Below are 27,744 nucleotides of genomic sequence, written 5' to 3'. Positions count from 1 at the left end.
CTATTCGGGTTCCACATACCATCTACACAATTTGCAATGTGCTTGCTTCGAACTTTCAAACTGTATTCGCGTTCCACATACCATCCACACAATTTGCAATGTGCTTGCTACGAACTGTCAAACTGTATTCGCGTTCCACATACCATCCACAATCCAACGAATAAATTGTTCACGCGCAACTTAACCTCAAAATTATACCACTCTAGTTTTGTTTTTTTTTTTTTTTATGGAGGCCGAGGCGAATATGGAGAAAACGGTAACTATAAATTGACAATTCGTCGCTGTCTGCAAATAGAAATAAAGCTCATCTGAAAGAAATGTCAAAACATGCTAACATCCACAGTTCACAGTTCGTAGCTCATGTGCAAGATGCTTTACTCATTTTTACCGTTCTGGTGAAATTGTTGCAATCTTTCCCTTAAACAGTTTAAATTCACTCCTAGGAACAGCCGTCAATTTACCTAAGCCTAACTTCCGACGTAATGTGAAGTATAGAGATTCGTTGCTTACCCGTACTATGCGAATCTGGAATGTCAATTTTCGAAATGTCAACACTGATACTAAAAACTTCAAGTACTTGCGACCTCTTTATGCACTCTTTATTATACGAGTACTCATGAACGTATTATTGAAAAATTAAAATTAATTTAATTTCAAAATGACATCTGAGACTTTTCTGGTGCGAACGAAACATTTAAGTGAAAACGCACAAATAAAACCCAGTATCCTCATCATCATCATAATCATCAGTATATCAGAAGCAGGAGGCATGGCACAACAATTTGCTTTCTTTCTCGAGAGATGATGATGATGATCAGTGGTGCGCGTACACTGTCGATAAATGTTATCTCCATCCGTGCAATGCATAAAAGGGGTCCGCACTCCTTCCTGGGATTGATGCTTGCGCGTATGTACTTATATAAAAAGAAAGTGGCCTTCTCCCATCAGCTTCATCCAACCATCCCAACCCCCCACAAAACACTCACTTTTGGATGTAATGTCATTTTACTATTTAAAGAGAATAAGAAATCGAAAGAAGTAAAGAAAAAAGAAAATATATCGAAAGAAAAATTGTTCTTTTCTTACGCATGATTGCGGAAAAAATTGGAGAATTAAACCAGATGAAGGTTGCTATTCCATCCTCTACCGCCAACCGACCGACGTACCATATCTATGTCAGGCTTATAGAGATGTTGGTTTATAACGGGTGGTTTTTTTTCGGGAGTATAGAACTTCAAGCTGGCAATACTATTTTAACTGACGGCCATTTTTTAACTGTCAAGTGTCAATGGTGAAGTGTCATATGTCATGTGTCAAGTGATTTATTTTTGATTTGGTTTGGCATTTCAATGTGAACATACACCGATTTTATGACAACACTCGCGTTATTGCCAATAAGTGGTCAGAAATGTTGGAAAAGTCAAATTTGACATTCAGATAAGATTACGTTTATGACAGCAGTTGCTGTCATAGTGTTGTTTAGCTGTTTCTAGTGTCAGAAGATATCTTTAGAGTTAAGGTAGTTTCATGAAAATGTATACAAAAATAATTGTTGCTTTACTTCATTTCAAAATTCTAAACGTTTCAAAGAAACACCCTTTATTATATGACAAGTATACGAGTAGAGTCCGGGGTTTATAAACCAGATGAAATGATGGGGGAGATTTACGCACATATTGCGTGCCCGTTTACGGCTTAAGTAGACTAGCGTCGTACCTATATCTGATATGGTATAAGAAGACGATGACGAAGCTCTCGAGGGGGCTTCTCTATATGCCTGCCTATACGTAACGTACTAGGAACATTTAATGACTCTCATAGCTATATGGGAGTCTCATTTAAAGAGGGAACTATACTAGGTCTAATATGGGAATGAATATAGACGATAATTGTGTTCTATATTATTTTTTTTTTTTTTTTGTTCTTTTTGTATTTTCATTTCTCTTTGTTTTGTTCGAAAAAGGAGTGACATTTAAAATGGTCACATATGTCAGACATCTTGTGTTTATCCGTATACATAATTTTACCTTGGCTTTTATAAATGTTCTATTTCAAAAAACACGTCCCAGACGGACGACGATGGAGAAAGTGATGTTTTTTTCTTTGTTTTTGTTTCTTTTTTTGTTAAAGAGTGATTGAAGGTTGAATACGATATGGGTATACAATTATTCGAATGAGAAAAAATATAAAAATAAATAAGGACGAAGGACGATAATCATGATAATGTTTATTTAAGAAAATTATAGGTTCGATGTGAACAAATGAGCTTGACAGCATTTGGTATGGTTTCAAAAACGTGTATGCGTTCACTTTTTTGTTGTCATTGTTAAGATTAAGCGTTGTGAAATGTCGTATATGACACTTTGTAGGCGGTGTATAACCAAAATGGCGTTTAATTTCAAATGAAATGTCAAATGCTCAATGGAAAATAATAGAGTCTATAAAACAAAAAAGCTTAAGTTAAACAAAATATTTATTAGAATTTTCTATAGTTTGAAAATAAAAAAGAAGAAAGACAATTAAGTGGCCTTTTGAAAATAATCGAATATAAAGAGACGCAAATTTTATGGACTTCAATCCTTTTCGTATATCTTTGTTCACTTCTAAATTCGAAAGGTTAGTGTTTATGGACAGAGCCACACTTCAAGGAAACTGACATTTGAGCAAAAAAAGATGGACGATATTTTTGAAATGAACGTAGTATAATTGACTTGTGCAGTTATTTAGTTAATGCAGCGGTTACATTTGTGTTTGGTTTGGGAATAATTCGGCCTTAAGTACTATTCACATGAGAGCGATCAACGACCAACGCATGAATGAATAAATGTAAATAAAAAAGGAATAAATATAATATAATATAATAGTTCGTTCCAAATTGCAACCTGATTGGAACTGTCAAACCCAATTCATGTTCCACATACGATCCAGACTTCAACGAATAAAATGTTCACACGTGTTTTGACCTAAAAATGTCATTGTAGAATTTGTTGTAATGTAAGGATGAATGGCTTGGGGTCACGTAATGAAAATGGTGACATGCTTGTCGACTTTTCTAACGCAAACGTAATTGGTGGGACTGTATTTAAACATAAGACGTGCAACAAAGTCACATTGGTGCACCCAGATGGTCATACCTAAAATCATATTGGTCACATCATGATTCAGCAGCGATGAAGGAAGTCTTTGTGTGATGTCCGAAATATAAGAAATGCCGAGGTGGGAAGTGACCACCATTTGGTTGTCATGAGTCTCAAATTAAAAACCGCGGCTGTATTAAGACAATCGCAGAATGCAGCAAGAAATCCAAAAGTCAATACGAATGCTTTAAGTGATCCCAACATAAGCCGTAGCTACATACGAGTATATCAACACCCTTAACTACAGAGCTTCGTCATTAAATGTGAGTGTTGACTCAGATTTTGACGAAATATGGGGTGAAATTAAAAGTGTTTTTATGGAGGCTGGATTCGAGACTGTACCTAGGCGTACGAGAGGATATCCCAAGACATCTGGGAAAAAAATCGAGATTCTTAAATCGTTGAAGCCGAGACAGACGCTCGACAAAAGGCTAAATTGCCAATCGAATATCGGATTGCACACAAGTTGGTCTATCGTTGTGTGAGACGTGACAGGAGGGTAAGGATAGATGAACTCGCTGATAATGCTGAAAAAGCTCCAAGAAGAGGAGATATCCGAGAATTGTACCAAATAACCAAAGAAGTTGTCGGGGAAAAAAGCAACAACAATCATCCTGTAATGGATGTGGATGGGACACTATTGGTATCAATTGAAGATCAACTTCGCAGGGGGAAGGGTCACTTTTGTGCCCTGTTAAATGAGGACCCGTTGAACAGAGTGAGGAAGTGACCCAACTTAACAAGATGGGCAGATCCTGCAGGGGTATTGACATCGAACCCCTTCAGGAGCGGAAATTGAAACAGCGATTAATCTCCTCAAAAACAACAAAGCAGCCGGGCTTGACGGAGTACCAGCGGAATTCCTGAAAACTGATCCCGCCACAGCAGCAAGTATCTTGCATCCGCTTATACAAACTGTTTGGGAAAACGGAACCTATCCTAGGGAATGGAAGGATGGAGTGATTGTTAAGGTGCCAAAAAAAGGTGATCTCAAGAACTGCAACAATTGGGGTGTATTACCGTTTTGTCCGTTTTCCCAAAGCTAATGGCAATTTTAATCCTCGAACGGATAAGGGCTAGAATTGAGACTATACTCAAGAGGAATTAGGCTGGCTTCCGCAGCGGTCGGTCGTGCGTTGACCATATCAACACCTTACGCATTGTTCTTGAGCAGTCTGCAGAATTTCAAACACCGCTAAACCTAATGTTTGTAGATTTTGAGAAGGCCTTTGACCGAGTTAACCGAGAATGTATATAGAGATTACTTCTTGGGAAAGGAATTCCGCCAAAAATTGTTGCCATTATAAAGGAGTCCTACAACAATGTAAGGTGTTTCGTGTTGCATAATGGGCAGCCATCCGACTCTTTTGAAATGCGTCAGGGTGTGAGACAAGGGGATGTTTTATCCCCAATTCTTTTTCTGCTGGAGATAGATGATGTTCTGACGGCCAGTGTCGGTAAAACTGAGAGGCAAGGTATTCAATGGAGAACGTTTGAAAGGCTTAGCCATTTAGACTATGCCGACGATATATGTCTCATGGCAAATAACATTAGTGGTCTGAACGAGATGTGTCAAACTTTACGGGCGAAAGGAGAATCGTGCGGTCTTAAAATAAATACCAAAAAGACATAAAATAATGCTAACAGGCCCCCCAACACAACATCGTATTATTCTGCATGACACGCCTGTTGAAGAGGTCGAACAATTTAATTTTCTCAGAAGTATTGTATCAACAAATAGTGGTACGGATCTGGACGTAAAAATCATAATAAATAAAGCTCGTGTTGCTTTTGGTGCTCTGTCCCAAATTTTTAAATCCAGTCAAGTCTCCTTACGCACTAAACTGAGATTCTTTGAAACCAATGTGAAATCCGAGCTATTATAAGCATCTCTAGAAAATCGGAGGCTTTTGTGAACCGCTGCCTGTCTGCGTCACATCTTTAAAATTCGCTGGCCACAAACAATATCTAACCAGGAATTGTGGCGTAGGACAGGTCAGAGGGGCTTGGACATCAACATCAGAAAGCGAAAATGGCAATGGATTGGTCACACACTGAGGAAACCAAACGATGATATTGCGAAACAGTCCTTTGAATGGAATTCTCAGGGGTCACGGCGTTATCGGAAGCTAACTCCCAGAGAAAGACGTGGCCACAGTTAAGGTATCTGTAGCTGCAGATCGAGAAGGATGGAGACGTTTTGTTGACGCCCTATGCCCCGTACGGGGTTAGAGGATCTGATGATGATGATGAAGGATGAATAAAAACAAGCCATGCGAAAGAACTGTCATAATGGACGAATATTCATTTATTCGATGGTCGCTCTCATGTGAAAATTCTTTTATTCCGATAGACGCTTTGTTTAAACGTCAGTGGCGTTTTTACTTTGATAGCACTTCTTTTGCTTTTACAATTTAAAAAAGCTCCAAAACAACAGCTGACATTTGACATATCAACATTTTTTACAATATGAATAATTTTGTTTCTGAAATGAATGTTTTTGGAATTTGTTTTACATTTATATAACAACAAAAAGCAGAAAATAATAATAATAAAAGTAATAATAACAATTAAGTTTTGTCTGGACAGAAATCCGTTCAGTCAAGTTTTCGTCTACAATCTTGTTTTAATTTTTTTTTTTGGAGCCAGGCAAGTAGTAATATTTAAATGTGGATTGCTATTTGTACCCTAAATAAACAATTTAAGATTACAAGAACTAAAATAATTTTAACAGAATCTTTCAACGATAAAATGTTGACGTTTTCCAATAGTTTTTAAAAAAGATAATCGATCATTTGAATACATAAGCTAACAATGTGAACGCGTTTCGAAAGACAAATTCAATAAATTGACGTGTAGTAAGTGTTGAACGGCTAATGTTACACCAAGTTCACACTGATGTTTTTTTTTGACATTCAACAATTTACGAAATAAGCCTGATTATGGTAGTCAGTTTAATTACAGTTTTACCTTGAAAATAAATTTCTTTGAAATGAAACGGAATGTTTAGAAGATTGTAACTCTATTTTCTTTGACGAAATGAATTAATATTGGAGCGAATCTCCTCAACAAAAAATTATCTCTTGATTTGACATAACATTAGTGAATAGTTTGACAAAATACCTTTTTTCTTTTATGTTGCATTATCGATTGTAGTGTTTTTTTGTATGTATTCATCCATATATTCAATAGATCCTATAATCAACATCAGCAAAAGTTTTCAATAAAAGCATTATACCTTTACGTCACAATTTGTGTGCCAATATATCATCAAAAGAACCCTCAAAATTCACAGCATCGTATCAGCCACATACAAAAATAAAAAACAACAAACAATTCTGGAGGAAAATCCCATAAATAAAAACACAAATACACACGATATAATGTTTGTCACCGTTTCATTTCTATTCACACTGAACGAAGGAATGAAAAGAAAACGAGAAAAAAACGCATAAAAAGGATAAAAGCATTTTTTTTGCTTTTAAACTTTATTTCTGTGCGAAAATTCCTTATTGCTTTCGCATTTATTCCTTTTCGTTGTTTTTCTCGTTTTTTTGATAACTGTTGAAAAGTTTTCTCAAATTGTTATGTCTACTTACTAAACACACGGAATGGTTGAAAAAAAAGGAATATTACGCTTACGTTGAAAATTAAGTAATACGAATTTTTGAGAACTATCAAAACCTCATATCTGAAATGTATAGGCTTTTAAGAAAACATTGCAATTTCATATTTTTTAAATAAAATACATTCATCTGTCACAAATTTTATAAAGAGAAGTGATCATCTGTCACAATTGATATGTACAACTTAACGAAAGATTAAATTTAAATGAAAAGCACAAAACTTTCGAATTCTTATGCCTTAACTATAATAGACTTAAGGCCCAACTATAATAGGCATATGCAAACATAAGCTTATGTCAAAAACCCAACAAAAATTCAATTAAGTTTGCGAAATTACTGTAAAGCCATAACGCAATTTTGCTCTCGTTCCTACATGTCAGATTTTACATATGCGGCGAGCTATTGGGATCGCTCTTGCTTAAGTGTGTTTGAGTTAGCAAAACTGAGAAGAATTGAACGAAACGGAGCTAGACTCCATTCATGTTCACTCGTATTGAGATTCTTTGTATTCGCATGTTTACTTATGCGCGCATATGCTAGCTTATGCTTATTATAGTTGGGCCTTTAACCGAAAGAAAGCTAATGTCAAAACCGAACGAAAAGTTATCAGAAGTTATCGTCAAAATAAAAAGTAACCATAATGAATTCACGTAACTTTAAACATTTAAATGGCTCTTTTGTAATTGCACGAAAGTTAGCGAAATTTAACGAAACTGAGCAGAACATCTATTATGGTTAGTGACATATAAGGCTGCGTACTGTTTCGTTTCCTTAAGCTGGCTTAAAATCGTTAAGTCTATTATAATTGGGCTTTTAGTTACGATTTTGTAATTTCCTGTTTGTATAGGGTTTTTAAATAAAAAAGGCTTCATTTTGAATACTACTATTCGGAAAGCTGTCACTGTTGACATATGACAGGTGAGAACTTAAAAAGTTTTACAAAAAAGTTTCCTGACTCTGTTGCTCCCCTTTACAATGAAATAAACATTGATTGATTGAACCTTCAATTGGACAACCCTATATTAGGAGAAACTGTCATTCTTAAACGAAAAGAACAGTTTACATGAACTCCAAACACTTTTGTACCATCAATCGAAAGTTTAACAGTTGGCAGAAAACAACGATTACATTTTTTGACATAAATCACTCAGAAATATTTCTGATTGACAGAAAATTTGGCAGAAGCCTTTCATTCTTGAAACAAATATGGCTTCTTAAGACAAATTTTTAAATAATTTATCAAATGTCAAGTTTTATCATGAAATACGATGAAAAATGCAGATATGGTGATTTTACTGCACGTCTATTGATTATTATATAATGTGTAGACGGTGCCTTAGAATGAGTAAAAGTTCCTACGCAGAAGTAAAAAAGAGAAAAACAAAAAACTCTGAATGTCTTTTGGCATGTGTGGAAGCAGTGCATTTAGTTTATTGTGTTTTTTTGTTGTTGTCGTTTCTTCTTACATTTTTAATGCACAGGTTCTCGTTTTGTTGGTCTTGAATTATTATGTTTTAATGAATGGTTTTTCCTCGTTTTTTTTTTTTTTGTATTTTCCCGTAAGTTTGGTAGTGCAACACTGATGATGTTGTTTTAGATATAAAGTGTAGCGTGGTGGGTTTAATAATAATGGTTTTCGTACTTTAAGCAATTTTCTTGATTAGAAAAACCAAAATGCAACAAAAGATATATAAATAGAACAGTTTGGAATTCTTCGTCAAGTTTGAGATTCGTACGATGAAAGTTAGAAGATTTAAATGATAGTTGTATAAAAAAACAGACATTTATTTTTGTCCTCAAATATTGAAAATTATAAATGACTTTTCTAGATTTACAATAATTACTGAGCATTGTTTAGGATAATCACTGTCAAACCCATTTTAACTTCATAATGGTACAAATAACCAGGCCAATACAATTTAACGAGTTTCGATTCAAAGATGTTTGGTGAACACAACCAAAATGTAACAAGTGTTCGAACGTCCCTCTTTGACACTTCAAAAAAATATTGAAGTGTCAGAATGGAAAAAGTATAGTACGTTGTATTTCAATAGGTTTTTTTCCCAAGACTGTTATTTTTCTCTTATAACTAATATGCAAAATAAAATTCGTAGGAATTGACAGTTTTGATGTTTTGCTGAACACGACCAAAATGGAAAAAGTGTTTGAACGTCCTTTTTTGACACTTCTAAAAAATATTGAAGTGTCAGAATGGAAAAAGTATAGTACGTTCTATTTCAATACGTTTACTTCCCAAGACTGTTATTTTTCTCTTATAACTTATATGCAAAATAAAATTCGTAGGAATTGACAGTTTTGCTGATTGCTGAACACAACCAAAATGTAACAAGTGTTCGAACGTTTTTTGACACTTTTAAAAAATATTGCAGTGTCAGAATGAAAAGAAGTAAGATACGTTCTATTTCAATACGTTTTCTTCCCAAGATTGTTATTTTTCTCTTATAATTAATATGCAAAATAAAATTCATAAGAATTGACAGTTCTGACTAAGAGAAAGTTATCACAAAGATTTTTGACTTTGTTTGTTTTTTGACGTCTCTTAGTGTTAATTTTTCTTTTTATTCATGTGTTTAAATTTGACCCTGTCAAATCATATGAGAAGTAGAAGTATTATTCCTAAATAATATTTTTAAAGATGACGTACTTACAGTTGCCATTTTGCATTTTGTTTATTTTTAGCAGTGTTCATTTAAATTTTATGTTTCTAGTTCGTCATTTTAAATTACCTGAAATGAAAGAAAAAACCCAATATTAATTAATGTTCTTTAATATAAATAGTTTAATAATTATTACATAACTTTGATTTAATTATATTTTAAATTATAAATCATAACGTATTTTTGAATATGATAAATATTTGTATATTTTAAATCCAGTTAACGAAGCAAAGTAGGAGAAAACAAATGTCATTGGAGGCGATTTATGTCCTCATTCAAGTAAAATATTTCTTTTTCTTTCTTGGTTGTCAAGATTTATTATTTGTCGACATGTTCGAATTGAAAATGGCAAAACAAATAACAAGCAATAGTATGTAAATGCAACTTAACTTACCATCAATCTTTTGTCAAAAATACAAAATGTCATAGGGCTATAACTTTTGACGCCATTTGCAATAATTCAAACTGACAGTTCAATGAATGAATACGCCAAATTGTTTAAAGTCAGTCTGGTTTGGATGAAATTTTCTATATTTTATGTGGCCATTCATCTTTTAGAAATTAAAATGATTTAAGCAAGTGTAATGAGAGAAGTAAAGCTTTTTTAAAATAATGTTTTTGAAATGTAGTTCTGGATGCGTTCACTTGTGTTGTTTTTATATCCCATAATCATACATAAATCGACTTATGACCTTAAAAGAATGCTTCCGCAATGAAAAACTTGTGCGAAAAAAGAGCCGATTTCAATGCTAAATATAATTAACATGCAACAAGTTAAAATACAAAATTATTTCCTTGTTAACTAAAAACATTAAATGCACAAAGATTTTCAAAAACTGCGTTGTTTAGGCTTATCGGGTGATAAAAATTAAATGTTCAAAGCTTAATTATTTGTTATATGATTTTTCATACATGTTTACGAGTAAGATTATACGTAGGTATTTTTATGGAAACAAAAAATAAAGTTACTACCCGATAAGTCTTGAGATAAGCTCGAAAGCATTATTCAAATTGCTTGCAATTTGTTTATTTTAAAATAAAATTTTTCATGCAGGGTAAAAATAAGATAACAAACAAAAACAACATTATGTGGTATGTTGGTAAGTACCTACATTGTTATAACAATGCAATCACGTACACAAAATATAATGCGCTATCTTTCAAGAATATATACTTTATCTTGAATTTAAAATTCATAAAAAAACATCACATAAAAATAAAATCTTTAGCTTTAAACATTTTTATCGTCCGATAAACCTTTAGGAATACAAAGTTTTGCAAATATGTGAAGTTAAGGCCATCTGCGCACAATGCGAGTTGTCAAAGACTCATTCATGACTCTTTTGCGTAACTTAAAGTGTAAACAGCACTTAACTGTTTTGTAGAATACAAAGTTTTGCAAATATGTGAAGTTAAGGCCATCTGCGCACGATGCGAGTTGTCAAAGACTCATTCATGACTCTTTTGTTTAACTAAAAGTGTAAACAGCACTTAACTGTCAGAACGGAGTTCTATCGATTTTGTAGAAAGTACCTTAGGAGTACGGTGATATATTTCCTTATGAAGTGAATTTTGCATTATCACAAATGTCAAATTATAAATGACATTTGACGCCATTTGTATTTATTATAGAATGTCTAGTGTCATAACTTAATCGCCATCTTATGCAACAATGTATCAAAAAAAGGAGTTTGGAGCAATATAAACTTAAAGGTCATAATACATTTGAAATAAGACATCAAAGAGTATGATTTAAATAATTCTTTATTAAGGCAAATATACTATATGAACAAAAACTATATGAATTCAATAAATTATCAATAAAATAAAACATCAAAAATGTTATTCATCAATATATTAAAAGACGTGACTATTTGAATTTTTTATTAGATGAACGACTTTAAGAAATTTACTACGGAAATTCATTCTATTTTGTATTAAAGCGAACACGTGCCATATACGACGATGGCTATTAAAATGTAATAAAGTAAAAAGAAATATTTTATTTATCTTGACACGATATTTAAAATTGCCTCCTAAACCATATTTCGTCTATATTTGAACTGTAATCAATAACGAATGAAACACAAAAATGATTGAATGAATGGCAAAATTGACACCAACTTCCCAAATGAAATGCGTCAATTTATTTTTTTAATTAGCATAAGACATGAAAAATATATTACATATTTGAGATACTCTAACAGCCTTAAGTCTTCAAAAGTATATGTATTTGAATTTTTCTGCAATCGTTTATAGATTCATCCGAATTCATTTGCATTTATTTTAATTGATCTGAATTTATATGAATTCATCTGCAATTTATTTTAATTCATCTGCATTCATTTAAAGCCATCTGCGTTCATTTAAAGTCATCTGAATTCATTTGAATTAATCTGCACCTATTTGAATTCATCTACATTTAATTAATTTCATTTGCATTCCAATTCATCTACATTTATTTGAATTTGTCTACATTAAAATTGAATTCATCTACATTAATTTATATTCACTTATATTCAACTGCATTCATTTAAATCCATCTGAATTCATTTAAATTTGTCGTCAATCATCTATCGATTCATCTGAATTCATATGAATTCATCTGCATTTGTTTTAATTCATCTGCATTCATTTTTATTCATCCACATTTATTTAAATTCATTTGCTTACAATTGAATTCATGTGCATTTATTTTAATTCATCTGAATTCATATGAAATTATCTGAATTTATTTTAATTCATCAGCATTCATTTTAATTAATCTGCACCTATTTGAATTCATCTACATTTAATTAAATTCATTTGCATTCCAATTGAATTCATCTGCATTTATTTGAATTTATCTACATTCCAATTAAATTTATCTACATTAATTTGTATTCACTTTTTTTCATCTGCATTCATTTAAATCCAACTGAATTCATTTGAATTTGTCTGCAATCATTTATCGATTCAGATGAATTCATCTGCATTTATTTAAATTCATCTGCATTTATTATAATTCATTTGCATTCATTTAAAGTCATCTGCATTCAATTGAATTCATCTGCACTTATTTGAATTCATCTGCATTCATTTTTATTCATCTACGAATATTTAAATTCATTTGCATTACAATTGAATTCATCTGCGTTTATTTGAATTCATCTGAATTCATTTTTATTCATCTACATTTACTTAAATTCATTTGCATTCCAATTCGACGATGCCTGATGAAAAAGCCTCACATGGAAGTCAGCATGAGAGCAATCACGCCCGACGAAGGCGACAATGTGGTTGGAGGTGATTTTCACGTTGTCAACTCGTATCGCATAAAGACACAAGAATTCTTCATCTCGACTCAGAGCTTTGGTTCTTTTTACTTGAGTCGCAGTTTGTGGTCAATCGGATAACATCAGACAACACAATAATCTCGCAATTAAATCAAACTTTGGTGGAGAAAATTCGCACATTTTTGAGCAATCCTCCCTTCTTCTAGTAAATATGAAGCTCTTAAGCAACGCTTAATTAAAGAATTGATGCCAAGCAAACAGGCTTCAAATGGAATCGGGCGACCGAAAGCCATCCAGGATACTTAAAGAAATGCGTAACCTTGGAAACGATTCCGTCGAAGACAAGATTCTGTCTACTCTCTGGCTGGGATGCTTGCCAGTTACCTTGCAGCAAATTCTTTCACCATGGAGCGAAGAGCCGCTCGAAAAGCTCGCTAAAATCGCTGATGGAATTCTCGAGACAAGGCATGTTTCGCCGAACGTGGCTGCAGCAACAGTTCGAGCTCCCAGTAGTGAATCTCAGTTAGAGGGCTTGGAGATCAGCCGACAACTTATCGACAACATGACAAATGTTTCCAAATTTAGAGGGGTCGAGGTTTCTAATACATCACAGGTTACCTTGATAGACAATTCTAATAATTTTGCTTTTCTTTTGAAAGAATTCATAACACTTTTTGAAGACCAATATACGAAGCGCCAACATCTATTCACCTAGGTTACACTATGTATTGAAACCAAAGGCCAACCAGTCACTGCAAAGCCCCGTCGACTACCTCCGGACAAGTTAGCTCCCGCCAAAGCCGAGTTCCGGGAACTAATGGAGCTAGGTATTTGAAGACCTCTGAAAACAACGGGGCAACACCGCTTCATATGGTACCTAAACCTTCAGGGGCTTGGTGAACTTGCGGTGAATGCAATAACAGTTGCAGACATTACCCAATGCTCAACGTACACGATTTTGAACATATCGTTCACGGCCGCAAGATTTTTAGTACTATCCACCTTAAAAGAGCTCACAATCAGGTGCCAGTAGATCAGAGGAGCGACATTCACAAGACGGCGATAGTCACCCCGTTTGGCCCTTATGAATTTATGTTCATGACAAAGCGCCTCATCGATGAAATACGCCGATCACTGGATCTCGAAGTAGCTTTAATCGACGACATCCTTGTGGCATCTGAGAATATGCAACAGCATGTACAACACCTCCGTACTGACTTTAGCGACATGTTTTTGGAAAAACCGAGGTACAGTTCTTGGGACACCTGGTTGTTCCAGAGGGTATTAAGCCGTTACCAATCAAAGTGAAAGCCATAGCTAATTACGAAAGGCCAACATTAGCCAAGGACCTAAGTCGATTTTTGGCAATCATACATTTTTATCGACGCTTTATACCAAATGCCGTCAATATACAAAATCTTAGTTTGATTGAGGGTAACGTAAAAAATGATAAGAGGCTTTTTAATTGGACTCCCGATACCGAAAATGCTTTCGAGCAATACAAAACCGCGATTTGCATTTCAGCAGAAGACCGACAAGGCATCACCTAGACAAGGAAGCCAACTAGAGTTTATTAGGAAGTTTTCAACTGACATCCGCTATGTTGTGGGAAAAGAGAACATCATTCCCGACCTTTTATCCAAGATTTCTGAAGTAACCACAAAACCTGGTATCGATTTCGATTAGTTGGCTGATGAGATGACCAGAAGGCGGATCCTGAGCTGCAAAGTCTGTTGATTGACAACAAATCTTCACTGGTTCTTAAAACTGTCATGAATTTGAATACGTACGTTCATTGCGTTCATTTGCATTCTATGCAAAAGATTCATTTAAATCCATCCGAATTCATTTGAATTTATCTTCATTCATTTATAGATTTATCTGAATTCGTCTGCATTTGTTTTAATTTATCTGCATTCATTTAAAGTCATCTGCATTCATTTAAATTCATCTGCATTCATTTTTATTCATCTACATTTATTTAAATTCATTTGCTTACAATTGAATTCATTTGCATTCCATTTCGACGATGTCTGATGAAAAAGCAACACTTGGAAGCCAGCGTGAGAGAAATAAAAGGACGTCTGACGAAGGCGAAAATGCGGTTGGAGGTGATTCTTACGTCGTCAACTCGTATGGCATAAAGACACAAGAATTCTTCATCTCGACTCAGAGCTTTGGTTCTTTTTACTTGAGTCGCAGTTTGTGATCAATCGGATTATATCAGACAACACGATAATCTCGCAACTAAATCAAACTTTGGTGGAGAAAATTCGCACATTTTTGGGCAATCCTCCCACTTCTAGTAAGTATGAAGCTCTTAAGCAACGCTTAATTAAAGAATTTATGCCAAGCGAACAGGCAAAACTAAAGAAGCTTTTGTCTCAAATGGAATCGGGCGACCGAAAGCCATCTAGGTTACTTGAAGAAACTGGCTGCAGCAACAGTTTGAGCTCCCCGTAGTGAATGTCAGTTAGAGAGGCTTGGAGATCAGCCGACCACTTATCGACAACATGACAAATGTTTCCAAATCTCGAGGGTTCGAGGTGTCTAATACACCACGTAACCTTGAAATAAAATTCTAATAATTTTGCTTTTCTTTTGAAAGAATTCAAAACACTTTTTGAAGACCAACCTACGAAGCGCCAACATCTATCCACCAAGGTTACACACTGTATTGAAACCAAAGGCCAACCAGTCACTGCAAAGCCCCGTCGACTACAAGCAGACAAGTTAGCCGCCGCCAAAGCTGATGGAGCTAGGTATTTGCAGACCTTCCAAAAGCAACTGGGCAACACCGCTTCATATGGGACCTAAACTTTCAGGGGCCTGGCGAGCTTGCAATGATTACAGGCGGTTGAATGCAATAACAGTTGCAGACAAATACCCAATGCTCAACGTACAGGATTTTGGACACATTGTTCACGGCCGCAAGATTTCTAGTACTATCGACCTTAAAAGAGCTTACAATCAGGTGCCAGTAGATCCGAGCGACATTCACAACACAGCGATAGTCACCTTGTTTGGCCTTTATGAATTTATGTTCATGACACAGCGCCTCATCGATGAAATACTGCAATACCGCAATGTGTTTTTGGAAAAACCGAGGGACAGTTCTTGGGACATCTAGTTGTTCCAGAGGGTATTAAGCCGTTACCAATCAAAGTGAAAGCCATAGCTAATTACGAAAAGCCAACATTAGCCAAGGACCTACGTCGATTTTTGGCAATGATACATTTTTATAGACGCTTTATACCAAATGCCGTCAATATACAAAATCGTCTGCAGTGTTTGATTGAGGGTAACGTCAAAAAAGATGAGAGACGTTTGAAGTGGACTCCCGATGCCGAAAATGCTTTCGAGCAATACAAAACCGTGCTCTGCGATGCAACTATGCTTGTTCATCCTGCAAAAAATGGTGTGTTTTCAATGGCAGTCGACACCTGTGATAAATCATCCGGCTCCCAAAGGAAACACTGAACATATGATCGAGAGCTGCTGGCTATTTTTGAAGGAATCAAACACTTCCGACACTATTTGGAAGGGCGCGAATTCGCGATATATGTACTGATCATAAACCGCTTATTTTTGCATTTCAGCAGAAGACCGACAAAGCAACGCCTAGACAAGGAATACAACTAGACCAGTTTTCAACTGACATCCGCTATGTTGTGTCAAAAGAGAACATCATTTCCGATCTTTTATCTAGGATTGCTGAAGTAACCACAAAACCGGGTATCGATTTCGATCAGTTGGCTGATGAGATGACCAGAAGGCGGATCCTGAGCTGCAAAGTCTGTTGATTGACAACAAATCTTAACTGGTTCTTAAAACTGTCATGAATTTGAATACGTACGTTCATTGCGTTCATTTGCATTCTATGCAAAAGACTGCCAATTTCTGAAGAATTCCTGCATTCTTTTGCATCAATTTCATTAGTTTAAAATCGTTTAATTTTACCTTTATTTATTTAAACCCATCTGAATTCATCTACATTAGTTTTAATTATCTGCAGTCATTTAATGTCATCTGCATTCATTTGAATTCATCTGCATTTATTTTAATTCATTTGCATTCATTTTAAGTCATCTGCATTCATTGTAATTCATCTGCACTTATTTGAATTCATCTGCATTCATTTTTATTCATCTACATTAATTTAAATTTATCTGCATTTATTTTAATTCATTTGCATTCATTTAAAATGACCTGAATTCATCTGCATTCATTTGAATCCAACTGCATTCATTTAAATTCATCTGCATTCCAATTGAATTCATTATGCATTCCAATTGAATTCATAGGCATTCCAATTGAATTCATCAGCAATGTTGGAATTTTTTTGAAGTATTTAAATTCATTTGCAGTATTTGAATTCATTCAAAGTTTTTGACCTCATTTGGAGTCTTTGCGTTCATTTGCATTGCAAAAGATTGCAAATATTTCGTTAAATGAACAATTTTTTGACAGATTCATCAAAGTCAACGATCGGATAAATTTCTGAAAAATTAACCGGTTTCTTGTGTCATATGAAAAAAGACCCTTAATAGTCTCTTGTAGAGGCATATTCTAAAACAGTTTTGAGAATATTTTAATACAAATAAACTTAAAGTCTCTCCAATTTCGGTGATCTCAAAAAACAAAGGGCCTTAACTCAACATCAAAATATTTTAAATACAAACTAGACTGCCCTCATAAGAATTTGTTGGCCTATTCACATATCAAATATTTGAATATTTTTGTTGGCTTAAGGCTGCCCGCATATCAGAATGTAGTCCAACCAATATTAAGTTTAAATAAGAAAGAAAAGACCAAAATAAAACAATATGCAAATCCTTTTCCTTTTTTTCTAGAAGGAATTCCTATGTCCTTCTAAAATGATATAGCATACATATATTGTGTTCCATCCTTGGGGTTCACTAACAAAAAAAACTATATAACGTCCCCCTTAAAAGAAAAATCCAATTCAATTCATATTATATTGTATATACTCCCTTTTCACATGATATTCAAACAATTGATGCTTTCTTTTGAAAGAAAAATACAATATTCAATGACATCACATCACAGCAAGAAACTTCAATATAAATCCCTCTATGCTATTCCCTATTTGATGTCTTTTAATATCCGTTGACCCTCAGATCAATTTTTATCTCCTCAGCTCCTTGCTACTGTCCTTAGAGAATATTTATACTTAAACTGAGTTTGTTTTTCTTTTGGTCGTTTATTCGAACTTTTTTTCTGTTGTTCGTTTTATTTTTGTGAATTTGTTAAAAATCAAACAATTTGAAATTCTCTTAGGGTTGGAAGTGGAAAGAGAATGACATTTCCCATATTATATCACATTGACACTTGCCTCCATTAGCTTAACACCTTTATCTGTCAAAAAATATTTGACATTTAAGGTTTAAGCACATTTACACTTAATTTTACTTTTTAAATTTGCTTTTTAGATAAAGACTTATCTTTGTTATACTTATGTAAAAAAATATAAGAGTATATCAATCCTATATACATTTATATTTGTACGTTTTGAAGTCTTCAAGGAAATCGACAAAAAAAAACAAGGATAATCTTGGGAAATGTGTGTTAGCTCGTGTGATAAATTATCTCCTTAATGACTTCTCTTTTGCCACAAAATTAACACAATGAAATTCTTTCGTTTTTCCTTTTTTTTCGCCTGCCTGCTTGCATACAATTTTGTAACAACTCCTCTGCGTTCTTACTCCCCGTTCACATGTATCCATACGAATTCCCAATTGATTTAGTCGTATCAGGTCCGCAAAACAATATATAAATGTATATAAATCCACCTACTCCCGCACTTATTCCATTCCATTTTCATTGTGAGAATATCCTGCCACTTAAACCTGGTGTGCGGTTGCATGTTTTGCGAGTAATCGCAATGTATTTTCATGAATAAAAGCGCAAAAGTTAAGGATATGTTGTGTAATATTTGCCCTCAGCTCAGAATATAAACGTTAAAACATGTATAGGGTATATACCTACTGCCCAGTGGCTGTGGCAGAGACATGTGAGTACAGTGTACTCTCGTTTTTTAGAAAGTTCTGTTTGTTTACATCATGTAGGAAAGTATGTTTGTTTCTATTTGTTTTTGCAGCACCTTATAGAAAAGAAAATTGCTCCACAAGTTTGACAGCTATTCGATGAGAAGTTTTAATGGCTGTTGTCTTATGTTTTGACAGTTGAGAATGTCAAACTGTAGTGACATTTCTTTTCATTATTAGTTGAACTGAGCAAAGCTTATTATTGCGTATTGTGGAAACTTACTTTGACGGAAATACTAAATCTTTCCGCGAAAGTCACAAAGTATTAAATTCATTTAACGGTAGCTTGGTATATATTCAAAATTGCCTGACAAGGAGTGAAGACAATTCTCAGGAAATTAGATAATGATCATTAAAGCCATTGGAATTGACGTTCTGATGGGTTTACACGCTGGCGACATTTTTGATCGAAAATATTAAATATCGCATTATCGACGGCTTTTGTTGGTTCCAATTAAATGGAGCAACTTGTCAAACATTGGTGGTAACTCTTTTTTCCATCTGCAGTTACCAGTTTGATTTTGTATTCTAGATTCCTTTCAAAAATGTGCTGCTCCTTTTCTTTTAATTACAGTTCACACTACCTTACCATTTGCAATACAGAATTGACATCTATCTGTCATAATGAAAGTTAATTTTTAGGTTCCATAAATTAAGCCAGTTTGTTGCATTATGTGTCAAAAAATCAACGGCCAAACTTATTAAAAAAAGGAGTGAGCAAATGGACTGAATGGATAGACGGATAGGACATATGCCCATCTTGTAATACTATTGACAATTCTCAAGTTCTTAAAAAACATCCTATATAATCCAAAAGTAGCACTTCTACACTGAACTGTCTCTCCATTTTCAAACAATTCAGTTAGGTCTTAAAGTAATTGACTCACCACTTAAATTTTCATATTTATGTACAGTACACAAACTCTTAAACGTACTAATATTTATCCGCATTAAAGGGAATTGACTGTAGTCTACACGTACTCAACATTATATCTACTTTTCAGTTCTTTTTTTTTTGTGTTTGATGTCGTTAAATCAACCGCCTTCTTTTTTCTCATCCCATATTTCCGGGGAGTATGACTAGGTGGAGCCGTTTATATAATAGCCCGGGTTCGATTGCCGCACACAAACTTTGAAGATTGGAGCTTAATTTCATTTCCATGGTTCATGTAGTTAGCATAGATAGGTAGGTACAAACATATAGCTAGGGACCCTTACCGCACCATAACATCTCCTCGTTGACGGTCGTTGGCGTGTCGGTGGTGGTTGGTCTAGGGAGTTATTTAACTTTAAGCGCGAGGAAAAAGGGTGGAAAATATTTAACAAACTTTGTCACCACGGAGCACCGACCGACAATGACTACGTTGCCGACGACGACGATGACGCGACCGGAGGAAGTTACTTTTATGTGTCGAGGCGATGCGATGGTGACTGTGACACGGTGAGTTTGGTGTTCTGTTTGGTGAGACCATCAACCTATAAAGTTAGTTGTTTTTGTTTTTGATTTTTTCTCCAAAAATATATACACATGCATGTACATATACCGTATCTATGTTTACTATAGGTGTTAATGTCAAATTTATCCGTTAGACAGGAGGAGAGTGTCCTTTTTCGACCCCTTTTCAGTTTATTTTGGGGAAATTATGTGACATTAATTTTAAAATAACCTTCATATTCCTATTTGTTCTTGTTGTTGTTATTTTTGGGGTTTTCATATTTTAATCTTCCTTCGTTCCGTCTTTTTTTTTGTTCTACCCCAAGTGGATTTCTCTTTTATAAAATGAATGTGTGTGGGGGGTAAGTAAATATGGCGACTTGTTTAAACTAATTTGGGGATAAAATGGCATAGCTTTTAAGAGCTGTCAGTTTAGATTTTGCAAACAAAAACAACAAACATATAAAGAAGGAGAAGGGATGATAAAAGGAAGCTAATATCTAAGTCAATTCATAATTTCTTTAAAATGTTTAAAGCTCTACCCACATATAGCTTAATTTTTTAAAGTAGATTCGTAAAATATGTCAAAATAGGATTTTTTTTAGTGGAGGGGTTTAGGGATGAGGATTTGATAATGATTCATTTGATTTGAAACAAAAACTATTGTACAGCAAAAATCGCTTAAGAAAACCCGGAAATTTTCGAGGTCTTCCTTTCATTTAAGTTGGCTTTTCACTTAAACGAATCCTGCTAAATTGAAAAAATGGTATGCGGGTGAGAGAAAAATGTCATTTAAGTGGATTTAAAAATACCATAAACCTGAGATTCAAAGCTAGAAACATTTGGATTAATTGGAGAACTTATTATTGTTGCCCTGGCATAATAAGAAATCCAAATTTCATTTCCACGATGAACGTTGTGGTGAAGCTGAAAAACAAAAAAGTAGTGAAAGCGATGAGAAATTTTTTTTGTTCTGTTCGATTTGTTTTTAGATCTATGAAATTTGTTTACTTAAATTAAATTAAAAATATGTGTCATGTTTATCTCTAGTATTTTTAGGGTAACTTTCAATCTTAAGGCTTAAACATAGATTTTTTCCAAGATTAACTAATTTAAAACCTGCTTATTCCGCCATTATGCTAAATCCTTTAAAAAAAACTAAAAAATAACTTGAAATGTTTACCAAAATTCGTTCGGATTTTGACAGCCAATTTTGAACATCTCTTTAAGCTCAAGTTACCAAACACACCTCATAATTCTGTCAACATTATTATAATTTCCAATTTGTTTGTGTTGTGTACCTACTGATGACTTTTTGTAAATGTCAAATTCAGTTAAAAAAAAGATATATGAAGTAAAAAGTACAAAGTAAGTTTTTAAAAATAAAAATAAATACGTTTTTCTTTCTGAAAATTAAATTTACAAAACTAGTAGGTATGTTTATTGTATTACATACATTATTGTTATTTGAAAACAAACTTTTGACACATTTGTAGGTCATTAAACTACATGACCACCTTATAATGTAGTTTAACTTAGTGAACGTCAAAAAGATCGGGTTTATTCATAAACGTCAGCCTAACTAAGAACTGCGTTATCTGCATTCATAAAGTCAGATTTTCGATCGAATTAACCTAATCGAAACAACTAACCACATTAAACTTTTAATTCCAAAACAAATAAGCATGTAAATGGAATTCAATGCTGAAAAAAAGAAAAAAATTACATTGTGGAGGACGCCATTTTGGCAGCCATTTTTCTCTGACGTTTATGAACTCTGTTTACACACAAATCGGACTAAGTCAGAGTTTTTTGTTTACTGTAGACATTCTGCACTGGGAGTGCGTTCACAAATTCATCAGAAAAGAAATGCAATCGTACAAGCGCAGTTTTTTTGCGTTTATGAACACACCCATCCTTTGTGACATGAATTTTATTTTATTAATGACATTTTTCAATTAGATTATGAAATACCGTTTGTTAGTTTAGCTTTATGTATATTCTAGTTTGATATATCTTGTAAAAGAAAATAATTCCTGGACAAGTGCAAAAAAATCTGTCTTCAAAATTGAATTTTCGTCTCCTATCTTCAAAATCTATAGCTGTTTTTCTAAACCTTATATGAGCTGAATTTTCTCATTTTTATCTTCATTTTTAAACAGAACTATGGTAAGAACTACATAATTAATTCTGTAAAAATAACTAAATAGTTTAAATAATTTAGTGAAAAATGGGTAATATCTTTAGGACAAACTTTCAAGAGAGATTAAGTTTTTCCTACATTTTAAATTTAGCTCTGAAAAATTCAACAACATTTATCCTTGAAGATAAATTATTATTACATTATTTTTCCGACGAAGAAAACTTGAGCTATACCAACATTCTCCGAAAAGATCACGAAAATAATTATAGAACAGACCTTAGCAAACCAGCAGCGAATTCCAAATTACAAACAAAATGGCGTTAAATTAGACCTGTTTAGAATCGTGCATCATATTGACTCTGGAGTTTCTTTCAGATTTCGGGTAGTTTGCTCTGAACGTGTTCAATAACAAAATATTGAAAGATTTTAAGTTTTTTAGATGGACTTTTGAAATAGTTCAATAAAATGTACAATAAAAATGAAATTTACAGCACATCACTTTTATTTTGTGTGTTTTATATATTTATTCCGTCATATTGTCAATTGTCATACGTTATTCACTTCAATCTTCTTCCTCCTCCTCGTCTTCTTCTTTTTCTTCCATATATACAAAAATATGTACATCTGTATGGATAGATAACCAATATATACAAAAACTAGGTTGGTTTGTAGCTGAAGTTTTGAAATCGATACAAAACTAAATCGGCACCAGGGTGCCATTTAGCCATCAGTTTGAATTTGAAGTGTGTCAAACCAAACGATGCCATTGGTTGTTGAATCTAGAACTGGAACTGGATCTGGATGAGCGGGTGATGGTGAGCTACTAAATCCAGTATAAGGAGTGTACAATGTGAATGACGACAACGACAACGAGACGATGACATACCTACCTTAACTATCTATTTATAAGCGCTTATATGAGTAGAGGAAAACAGATGTTCTAATTTTGAATGAGCAATTGGATATCGAATACAAATTGCATTTCAATGGTGTACAATTTTAGATTGATACTTGCAATTGGATTTCTCTTCTTCGTTTTGGTTTTGGAATTCATTTGTGTGTTGTTATGGTACCTTTATATGCATTTTTATATATTTCCATATGTACAACATCACAACAGAGAACCATATTCCATTCACATTGAATTTGTGTATATAGTACGATATAATGTTGTTTGTAAGTTATTTATATATAATATGTACAGCTATGGCCAAAATAATAGGAATATTATGTTTACATATTTTAATCCGTTTAAAATGACGTTAAGAGACAGAGAAATTTTATTAAGAACAGTTCTTTGTGTCCTACAGAAGTCTCACCTTAACACAGAATGTCCAATTCATAAAATCGAACACACTCCAAGTGGATATATTTTGTAATTCATTTTGAAGAACTGTCACTGAAATGTCAATCAGAAAATTCATTTTGGAATGTAGGAAACTTCAGCCGTTTAACTCTTCAGAATCCGTTTGTTTACATTAAGTGCGTTTTTTGGAACTCCATAAAACAACAAAACGATCCGCAGCAGCCAAATTTGTGTATTTAAAAATTGGTACAACTGAAAGAAGATCCGTCAGAATAAATAGAAGAAAGTTTTGTCAAAATCAAATATTAAATTAACTTAGCAAAAAAAAACTAACTACAACTGATAAAATGGACAATTTTCAAGAAGAAAACATCTGGAAATTAAGATTCTATAAAAAAAGATCATTTAACAATTGCTTCAAGGAGGGGGTTTGTTCGTAGAGTACTACATTAACATGTGGTGTTCTTTACATATCTGAATCTAGTTAAGCTTGATTCGACTCGAATCCCGTCGGAGATCGGAGTCGAGTCAAAATTTGTGAAGAAAAGCCTGTATGGAGGAGTTGGTTTTACAGATAATGCAATATGGTCTGTTTATTGTTTTCCTTTGATTCAAATTACAAAAAAACAAATGGACATGGAGTACGTATTCTTATATGGTTCTGAACTAGTCAGTTCTTCATTGCTTAACACGGATCAAACTATCTCACTTGCACTTCATAAGAAACATCGAAACACCATATGCATTTTGAAAAGTGCTGTCAAACTTAATCATTTTTTAAATCTTCTTGTGCGGTGGAAACACCAAAAAGATTTATTTAATGTAAGCTGAGATAAACCTTTGATTGAAACCTAGCAAAATATAAATATTTTTTCTATTGCTTTCTCTTGCAAAATAAGCCCAGTTCGTCCATTTTCACTAACAAAACTTAATAATATCAACAGTAATAGATTTATTTTTTTCCCCAATGGAAAACACACATAATTCTAAATGTACAACTACTCAACGAACACAGCCATCGATATAGAAATAGTACCAACATTTGAGAACGAAATCACATAAGATCCATTCTGTACTCGAACAACAAAATATTGACAGCTCAGTGTAATATATAATTGTTAACCAAAATTTAATGAAGCTTATAATAGATACTGAAGGGAGTTTTTTTTTCGGAAATCAAATTACAATTTTGTAATTATGGCTTCGACATTCAGGCCAGAACACACCCGATGGAGTGTGTGCTGAAATCTTCGCTAAGTTGAACCACCTAACCCAGGTGGTCAACAAGCCCACCCGAATATGGGAAAACACTCTTGACTTGTTTCTTACCTCTGACCCTGATAAGTACACGGTTAGTGTTCTATCTCCTCTAGGCACATCTGACCTTGGTGCTATATCAGCAAATTTCTTGTGTCAAAACTGTTCAGTTAAAGAAGGAGCTCCTAAGAGATCCGTTTGGCAATACGAGCAAGCCAACTGGGACGGTCTTAATAATTACTTCAGGATCTTTAACTGGTCACTATGCTTCCTCGATAGTGACGTTGACGCCAGTGCCGATATGATCACAAGTTTGATTCTCCTGAGAATGAGAACTTTTAAACCTAACAGGGTTAAAAGTTTTAGAAGGAAAACGCATGGTTCCATGCGAGCTGTAAAGAGGCTATTAGGGTTAAGAAGTTAATTTTTGCGTTGTTTTAAAGCCAATCCAACTGAGGAAAACCCGTGTACCTATGGCATAATAGTTAGTGCGATGGACTGTCATGCAAGAGGTCTTGGTTTCGATCCCTGCCTATGCCGCCTAAAGTTTTTTTCACGGGTACTGCCTCTTGTGAGGAATTGACAAATTCTCCAAGAGTAATTCTTGTCATGAAAAGCGCTTCCTCAAATTTGCCGTTCGGATTCGGCTTAAAACTGTAGGTCCCTTCCATCCCTGACAACAGTACTCGCACACAGAAATGGTTGAGAGTTGTCAGTCACTAGGCCCTAGTTCTCAAACGGACTGTTGCGCCACTCAATTTATTTATTTTTAGCTGAGGAAAACCGGAATAAGTTCAAACAAGCCAGGAAGGCCTGTAACTGCAACGCCCATATTCGACGGACCAAATTTTTATATGAACAAAAATTACGTCAAAAAATACTGCAATGTCCCAAAGGCAGTACAAATGTTTGGTCAATTGTAAAAAAATATGAGGAATTCTTTCTCTTTGATTGAATGACACTCAATTTGTTAGCTCTTTAGAGAAAGCTTATCTCTTTGTTAGGCAGTTCACCGCCGATTCTACGCTGCCAGTGAGTGTTATGACTCCGCATGTACTTTAGCGAGTAAGTGATTCTATGGGAATAATCTTTTTTTGCACCCGTAATGTGGTAAGAGTCCTTAGAGATTTAAGCACGAATAAATCCGCTGGTCGGGATGGCATCTCCGCTATTGTTCTGCAACGCTTGCAAAACCACTGCGTAAGCTTTTTCATCTGTCCTACTCCTCAGGTCTCGTTTCGAGCGGATGGAAAACCGCATTTGTCCAGCCTATTCCCAAAAACGGCGTCCTCACCCTCTTATTATCGCCAGATTGCACTTTCGTCCCTTCTTTCCAAGGTCATGGAAACGCTGATTAATTATCAGCTCAAGAAATATCTTGAAGATCGAAAGCTTCTTAATGACCGGCAATACGGCTTTCGTAGCAATAAGTCCACTGGTGATCTCATGGTTCATCTCACCGAACAGTGGAACAAATCTCTACATTGTTTTGGAGAAAGTAAGATTATTGCATTCGATATTTCAAAAGCATTTGATAGGGTTTGGCATCAGGCTCTCTAATCGAAAATGCGTGCTTCCGGTTTCCATGAATCCCTCCTTTATTTTATTAGTAATTACCTCTCGGATCGTTCGATACAAGTAGTATTGGATGGAATCAAGTCTGAAAACTATAAAATTAATGCTGGTGTGCCCCAGGGCTCTGTTCTATCTCCAACACTCTTTCTCATTTTTATTAATGATCTCCTATCTGGAACTTCTAATCTAATACATTGTTTCTCCGACGATAGTACTCTTAGCTTTTCATATTCGTTTTCAGAATCACATCCCCCACCTCGGATGTGGAACTGCAACGACAAAATATGATAAGCTCATTAACTTCCAACCTAAACAGCATTGTACAATGGGGATAAAAAAAAACCACGTGAAATTTAATGCTTCGAAAACCCAATGCTGTCTTGTATCGTTAAAACGAGGTATACCCCCATTGCCATTATCCATGGATCCACTTGCATTAATGAGACTGCACGTCTCGATATTCTCGGTATGTGTGTCACCAACAGCCTCTTGTGAAACTATGACATACGCAATGTCGCCAAAGATGCCGCAAGGTGTTTGGGTTTCCTTAGGCGGTGCAAGAAATGTTTCACACCTTCTGATCTGGCTGTTATCTACAAGACTTATATACGTCCAAAGCTTGAGTATAACTCCCATATCTGGGCTGGTGCTCATGCAACTTACTTAAGCCTCTTAGATAGTATTGAACGTAGAGCATTTGAATTGATAGGTAATAATATCATCATAAGTTTCTTGTCTCACCCTTTTTTAAAGTTATTTTAACGGTTTGTGCTCTAGTGAAATAGTCAGCTGCATTCCTCCCTATAAACAGTTCAACATTACTCGTGCTTCTAGGAATCCTCATCAGTATCCCCTCGAGTCCAACTTCGGCCGTACTGTCAAATACAGAGATTCGTTCTTTAGCCGTACTACGCGAATGTGGAATACCTTACCACACTCTGTCTTTCCTAGTCATTGCAATATTCAGGAATTCAAAACCAATTTGCACCTGCATCTCATTTTGAACCCTCTCTCCTCTTCCTAGTGCTCACACTATGCCTCTGCATAATAAGGGTAGTAATATCAACTTGAGTGTGTGCTTATTATAAGTGAAAAAAATAATATCTTCACAGAATATTATTAATATATACAATACCAACATTTTTATTTAAGTTGAACTATAAAAATCTTCCATTTTAAGACCATTTCAGCACTTAAGATAAAGTTACTTAAAATTGGTGTGTTCTTGAACACGCCCATGAACT

General features: G+C 34.4%; 2 protein-coding genes across 3 annotated transcripts in view; both read right to left on the bottom strand.

The window, feature by feature from the left end:
- Positions 1 to 6,719, bottom strand: part of LOC129945513 (cathepsin B) — a 112,970-nt gene extending 106,251 nt beyond the window's left edge. The window contains exon 1 of the mRNA XM_056055300.1: positions 6,716 to 6,719. The gene's annotated coding sequence lies outside the window, so the exon portion shown is untranslated. The remainder of the gene's footprint in view (positions 1 to 6,715) is intronic.
- LOC129945514 (ubiquitin-like protein 3) overlaps positions 1 to 27,744 on the bottom strand; it is a 190,742-nt gene that overhangs the window by 70,842 nt on the left and 92,156 nt on the right. The window lies entirely within an intron of this gene.

This window comes from Eupeodes corollae, chromosome 2 (assembly GCF_945859685.1).
Source record: "Eupeodes corollae chromosome 2, idEupCoro1.1, whole genome shotgun sequence".
In the NCBI taxonomy this organism is placed as follows: domain Eukaryota; kingdom Metazoa; phylum Arthropoda; class Insecta; order Diptera; family Syrphidae; genus Eupeodes; species Eupeodes corollae.
Note: the sequence above shows the minus strand (reverse complement) of the source record. Positions and strands in the feature narration are given on the sequence as shown.